Source organism: Mytilus trossulus, chromosome 8, assembly GCF_036588685.1.
Source record: "Mytilus trossulus isolate FHL-02 chromosome 8, PNRI_Mtr1.1.1.hap1, whole genome shotgun sequence".
Lineage (NCBI taxonomy): Eukaryota > Metazoa > Mollusca > Bivalvia > Mytilida > Mytilidae > Mytilus > Mytilus trossulus.
This window is the reverse complement of record NC_086380.1, coordinates 22,371,815-22,378,520: the sequence shown is the minus strand read 5'-3', so window position 1 is coordinate 22,378,520 and position 6,706 is coordinate 22,371,815. Positions and strand designations below refer to the sequence as shown.

The following is a 6,706-nucleotide window of genomic DNA, read 5'->3' as shown; positions in this document are numbered from 1 at the left end:
ACCAATGTACTATTTTACTTTATTATACTTTTCATAGATTGTCAAAGTGAAAGAAAAATTGTATTTCTTCACTTCTGTGTTTTTTTTCGGTTTTGTATTTGGTTTTATATATAGAACTGGTAAATTGTTGTGTAACTGACATATTTCTGTACTTTCAATTAAAAATTTGACATTAAAAGAAAATTGTGATCGAACATTCATTAAGATAAGTTGAATAGTAAATAGCTGAGAGGGTAATAGAGCAGATTGGTAATCTTCGAAAAGCCTTTGCTCAGCTGACAATGTTTTCTCTAGGAAACAATCTGCTTTATCACCCCCAGCTATGTGCTATTTATACACTCATATTGTTTCAAGAAAATTCTATTTGGTTTTAGAAATAGGTTTTCCACTGAGAAAGATTGCTGCACAAAATTCACCAGTGCACACTATTTCCATTGATGGAAGAAAAATCAATTTGATAATAGAAGCCGGACCAAAAAAAAAAGAGGGAGATTTTCTGTTAGACGCTGAGGAGGACAAAAAACTGAGGATGGTAGAGATGGAAAGGTAAATATTCAGCATCGGTAAAATACTTTTGCCTAAATATTCAATACATACTAATGTATAATTATGTGTAGTCTGCATCCGTAAAAAGAGTAAACAATGACATTAATTTCAAGATAAATTAAATAAACAGATATAGTAAGAACACCCATGTGACAAATAAATATTAGAATAAAAAAAGACAAGGATGTCAACCACTACATGTGACTGTACAAACAATAAACAAATCAAACTAATTGAGGTTTTTAATATTCTTTTAACCATACGATTGTTTTGACATGGTACATGAAATTGTTGATAGCAATACTAAGCTTAACCTTGTAAAAGTTAAGTAACGCCAATCCTTCTACATGTATGCATTCACTGTGTATTGTGGAGTCAGTGTCTTCAATGCATTTTCCCCCTTTAAACAGTGCATGACAACATATACAGATGGCGTATGGACAACACTTACAACTCCAAATGATACCACTAAGTCTGCAATAACAATTACCCGGGTGATTCAGGGAGAAGATCTAGTCATGGTGATTATATTTGTTTTGTAACTTTTGTATCATTACGACACTCCAATTATAATTGTATAGGTAGATAATGTTGTGATGAAATATCTGTATGTATAAACTGTTGATAAATATAACGGTTCTCTATAAATATTTATTTACTCTAAACCAAATCGATATACCTCCGCAGGATGTTAACACAGGAAACGGTGAAAGTTGAAGCTTACAATATTTTAGTCGAAAATATGCTGCATACTGTATAAGATTTTTGAAATGTTTTGTAAATATCTTATACATTTTATAGCTAGATTTCAAAAATAGAAACATACTGACGTATTTCACTTTTACACCTTAAGGGTCATTTCTAATACCCGTATCTTTGTATAGCGCTTAGTTTTAAGGCATTTGATAACATTTTACCTTATCAGACCATTTAAACTTAATACCTTATAATATTAAAACTTAACCAAGAATACATCATGTCAGTTAAATACATTTTGCGTACAAGACAATGAGACAGCAAGTCAAAACCAAAGTGACCGACAAATATTTATAGAACATTGTACAGTATTCAACAATAAACAGGTGTCAATAAAATATAACAAAAGATAAATCAACTCGAGTCCGTAAAATATGAATAAGGCAAACAAATCTATTCTTTTTCTTAACAAATTAACAATATTTCATTTCAGACGATATCACGTGGTGATGTAACCGGGAAAAGAATTTTCAAGAGAACATAGAACAGAGACAAGACGCCAGTTGACCTTCACATGTTTTGAGATTAACATTTTAAATCTAACTGAATCACGGGTAGTAAGGTCGTCATATCGAGGAGCGTTTAGTACAGTGATTTTGTCATAGTTTGGATAAGTTTGACATGGTTAATTTATGTTGTTTCCACAAACTATTGCCTCAGTTCTATTAACACGAGCAGATAAAAAGCATATAAGATGATTGAATCTGTATTGGAGGTCAAACGATCTATATTGGAATTGTTTTACGAAATTAACACAGAATAAGCAAGATATCGGAATTGCTATGGTTCGGTTAAGCGATTGACATGGTTCGGTTAAGAGTCTTGAAAATCGTCATGGTTTTGGTCAAGATTGTCATGGTTTAGATCGAAATAAATATATATGTGTTTCACTTTAATACTGAAAATTTGATTGATAGCGCCTGTTATTGAACGAAGTTACACTATATATTAACTGCCTGAGAAGAAAAAAGCCTGTTTAACCAAATTTAGTGGGTGTAATCGTAAAAGCGTAAATTAAACATATCATGTTACTTTTCGTAAGTTTTCTACAATATAAATTTAAAATTCACTGCTCTTTTAAACTAGCTTTCGATAAAATTTTACCAAAAAAAGGCAAAGTGTTGCTTCTGTTTCTCATATAATATTTTCTCCATATGTCTATGCTCGACTCTGACGGGGATATCATGAGCGGCATCACTAGTGAAATAGCTAAAGACTTCTACTCAAAAGTGGCAGCTAGTCAAAAAGTTATTTTTGTTTTTCCTTTTCTTTTCTAGAAAACTATACATTTGTTGTTTTTTCTTTATTTTAAATTTTGAACCAGTTTATGATGAATAAAAGGAGATGTAGGGTTATAAGTCCATGATACAGTAACCCAAATACAAAACTAACCAAAAGATATTAAGAGGACATCATAAGTCGTCAACCATTTACGAAACCGAATAGTTACGTTACGCGTAGCATGGACAACAGTTTTAAAACTTATTGGTTTTAAAATTATAATAGGTGAAATAACAATAAAAAGTACTTTCAAAGTTCGAATTTAAAATATGAAAGATCACAACTCCAACTTTGGATTTCAGCCGATATAATGTTCAAGTTTATCAATTATTATTACGAATCAATAAAAATCTTTGTAATATTGTATAAATGCATCGTGTATAATATCATTAAATTATTTAAAATATTTGACTTTTTATGTAATATAGTTTCTATACTTTGTGAAAAAAAACTCCTGCTATCTAGTTTTAAGTATGAGGTGGTATATTAATAAACGTGACTGAAAAAAGGATTGAAAACCAAACCACACAAGAATGAATTCTTCAACAATAGGATAAATTAAATAGGCCAAACTCTGTATCTGCCTGTTTCTATAAAATGGGTAAATAAATTGGACAGAGACAGCCAGAGATCTGAAACCATCAAAGTAGTCTCAGTATAGCGTTAATCAGTAAGGTATGACATAGGATAACATGTCGCGTCACTAGGTTCTGGACATTTTTGATGAGTGGCAACTTCGGAATTCAGTGAATATGTTTTTGAAATCAAATGTGTAAAACCCTTCCTTTCACAATAGTTAGCGCTTATGAATGCCTGTTTTGAAAACTTATATTTTCATGATTTCGTAGTTTATAACTTCTTTTCAATTTGTGTAACTAAATACGTTTAGCATAAAATCAACGCAGTCAAATTCATATTTGTTTTTGTGTTTGTTATTAATTTACACGATAAGGCTCCAAATTTTACACAAATGCATTGAATTGGGCTCATACAATTTTTCAGAGGCAACTGCATCTATTGCTCCTTTAGACGGGTCATTTGAGCCTGTTGGTGATACTGATTCATTTCTAGCATTCATAAAGTTTAAATGATATATTGTATCATTTTCCAGATAATGACATTTTTAGATATCATAACATACTCTTTTATGGTACTGACGATGATTTCTTGAGCACCATGTGAAAATCCATCATATAGGTTCACGATTGAACTTTTACGTTTAGCAGTAGATCTTCGGGGTTGGTCAAACATTGAATACACTGTAGCTACTGAAATAAATAAACTTAGTATTGTTTAATAAGTTCTTTATGATTCAAGTTTATAATATAACTGCGGCAATAAAAAATTTAAAAATTAAGAAACAAATATTAAAAAATAGGATCCTCTCAATATTGTTTCATATAATGTCATTCAATTAAACTACAGTATTAAATATATATCGTTATTTATTGCTAGACATAATCCAAAGATGCTCACAATATTGGCAGCATAATTCCACTATGAAATTTAGAAGAAGCTATCTAAGAATCATGACTTTTTATTATTTGTTATTAGTTTGAAAGTATGTCCTACTAAATATCTGTACTTTATTTGTGTTTTTGGTGTTTCTGTTACTTGATTTTCTTGTTTAAACCCGATCTGGTGAGTTTTACCTGTGTGGCATGGTTACGGCGAGAAGAGGTTGAGGAGCCCGCAAACATGTTTACTCTGCAATATTTTGTTTATACTGTCTCAAGTTAAGTGTCTGTAATGCCGTGAATATCGTTTGTAACTGTGTATCATATTTTGCTATTTATTTTGGACAGAAATTAGGCTGATGGTTTTCTAATTGGAATTCCTATACATTGAATTTTGTCGAAGCCTTTTATATCTTGCTTAGAAATATGGTTTTGCTCATTGTTGAATGTTGAAGGACCCTTGATAACAAATAGCTGCTAACATCTACGTCATTTGATCTCAGGTGGATAGTTATATCATTGGCAATCATATTGCATCTACTTATAATATATTACTACATTGTATGTGCGTTCTTAAGTCCTTTTGTGTTTCAATTGGAACGATTTTTGTTAATTTTGATAGTAACTCTTCATTATACACGACAAGAATTACATAACTGAACCGTGTCGAACATGAACTTAACCATGACACGAATTAACCAAACCATGACACAGATATTTCAGTAATTTTGAATTAATTGCAAAAGTAGGTATTTTTCAGAATAATTGACCGCAGTGTTATATCACGAAGATATATGTGATGTAACAGACTGTAAGAAAATAAGTTTTTTTATTCACGATAAACCAATAAGCAAGTTTTAAATTTTGACATACGCAAGCTTTGTTCTGTATTAAATCATTAACCATATGATACAACTTGTGATGTACTAACATATTAACTTTATACAAAGGTACTTACCGGCTTGAATTAATGATCAGAAGTTTCGTTTACAAAATATCCCAATGTTTACATTTTTGCATTGATTTTCATCAAAAAGACTTAACACCGTCATGTCAAACTTATCCAAACTATGACAAAATCACTGTACTAAACGCTCCTCGATATGACGACCTTACTACCCGTGTGAATGTTCAGAACTGATCACGTATATATGTTTTTCGTTTACAAGAGCTTTTTCTCACCTTATTGTATTATTTGATGGCAGCTGTTCAGCATTGACTATGGTAACGTTCCGCATAAGTGACGTAGACCACAAACCACTTACCGATATTATTTTCTCTATTCTTGTACAATAGTGTTATTCATATACTTTATTTTTAAAAGCTTAAACTATTTTTTTGCTAAAGCAATTGTTCACTTGTTTATGTCCGTGCACGTAGTTTTTTTTATGGTTTTGCGCTACAGTTATAATTAAACCGACTTTATTAAATCCTTCACGAAAAAGCTAGTAGTGAGAATTCTGGTATTTTCTTAAGGTTAACGTTCCAACTCATCCAGGCAAAGTTGTCAGATGAACCAGATATGAGTCGCAGAATGCAAACAGTCACTGAGCGCTAAACGTATGTATGCCTCAAACTTCTTAGAATTAAAAACTCGTATTTAAACTAAGTACTACCCCTCTATTCGATAAAATTACCAAGTTATGTCTCTATGAGATAACAAATTCGTCCACTTAATTACCAAAAAAAAAAAAAAGATTACATGTAGTTATACATTAATTTAATTACCTGATTCGTGAAGGTTGTTTATTAGATGTCCATAAATTTCCACTTCACAAATGACTAAGTATAACATATCACGGCGTTTAATCCTGACAAATCTTCCTTTAGTCTTAGGAGGGCAGGTAACCGTGATTCTCTGACTTTCTGATGCTTGGTAGTGACAATTCATTTTACATCCGTCCTCCAAATTATTCCAAGAATTATATGAACATGTAGGCAACATAATTTCTACATCAAAGTTAGCGAGATTAGACTGATCATGATTAGCTGGGAATAAAAAAGATATCAGAATCGAGTACGTAATTAATATTGAGTACGTTATTAATATTGAGTACATAATTGTAATTGAAATGTTATGATACGATTTTCTCATTACTATTTAGATATTCACACAAGGATATGGACTTTTGTTAATGTTTTGGAATTTCGAATAAATTTGCATCGAATATGACGGGTGATACAATTCTTGTCGAAATAGTTACCTGTCGAAGTTAAATAAACTCATCATAGATACAAGGATTAAATGTTATGTTTACGCCAGACGCTCGTTTCTTCTACAAAAGACTCATCAGCATGATCAGTGACGCTCGAATCCAAAAAAGTGAAAAGGCCAAAAAAAGTACGAAGTTGAAGAGCATTGAGGACCAAAATCTTGTCACTATTCATATTATTACTAACATTTGTTCAATTACTCTTCTGTTCAAATGTTAATCCTTATGTATACCTGGTCAAGTAGCCAGTACCAGGATACTGTCCTGTCATATAAGGATTTTGTTTCATTTCATGTATCGTGTTTGTGTATAACTCTGATTCAAACCGGAGTGATTTCCCTTGCAAACGTTATGTGTTTTTTCGAGAAAATAATAAAAAAGTAACGATTATACGTGAGCCCTTTTCAAATAACTAAATTATATGTGGATATCTGATTTGAACATTTAAAAGTC

The 6,706-nt window shown here is 31.3% G+C and overlaps 1 long non-coding RNA gene across 1 annotated transcript; it reads left to right on the top strand.

Moving 5' to 3' along the window:
* Positions 1-278: 278 nt before the first annotated feature.
* On the top strand, positions 279-1,851 carry LOC134680703 (uncharacterized). Its single transcript, XR_010100486.1, has 3 exons — positions 279-546; positions 957-1,067; positions 1,736-1,851. It is a non-coding gene; the product is annotated as an uncharacterized LOC134680703 (long non-coding RNA).
* Positions 1,852-6,706: the final 4,855 nt, after the last annotated feature.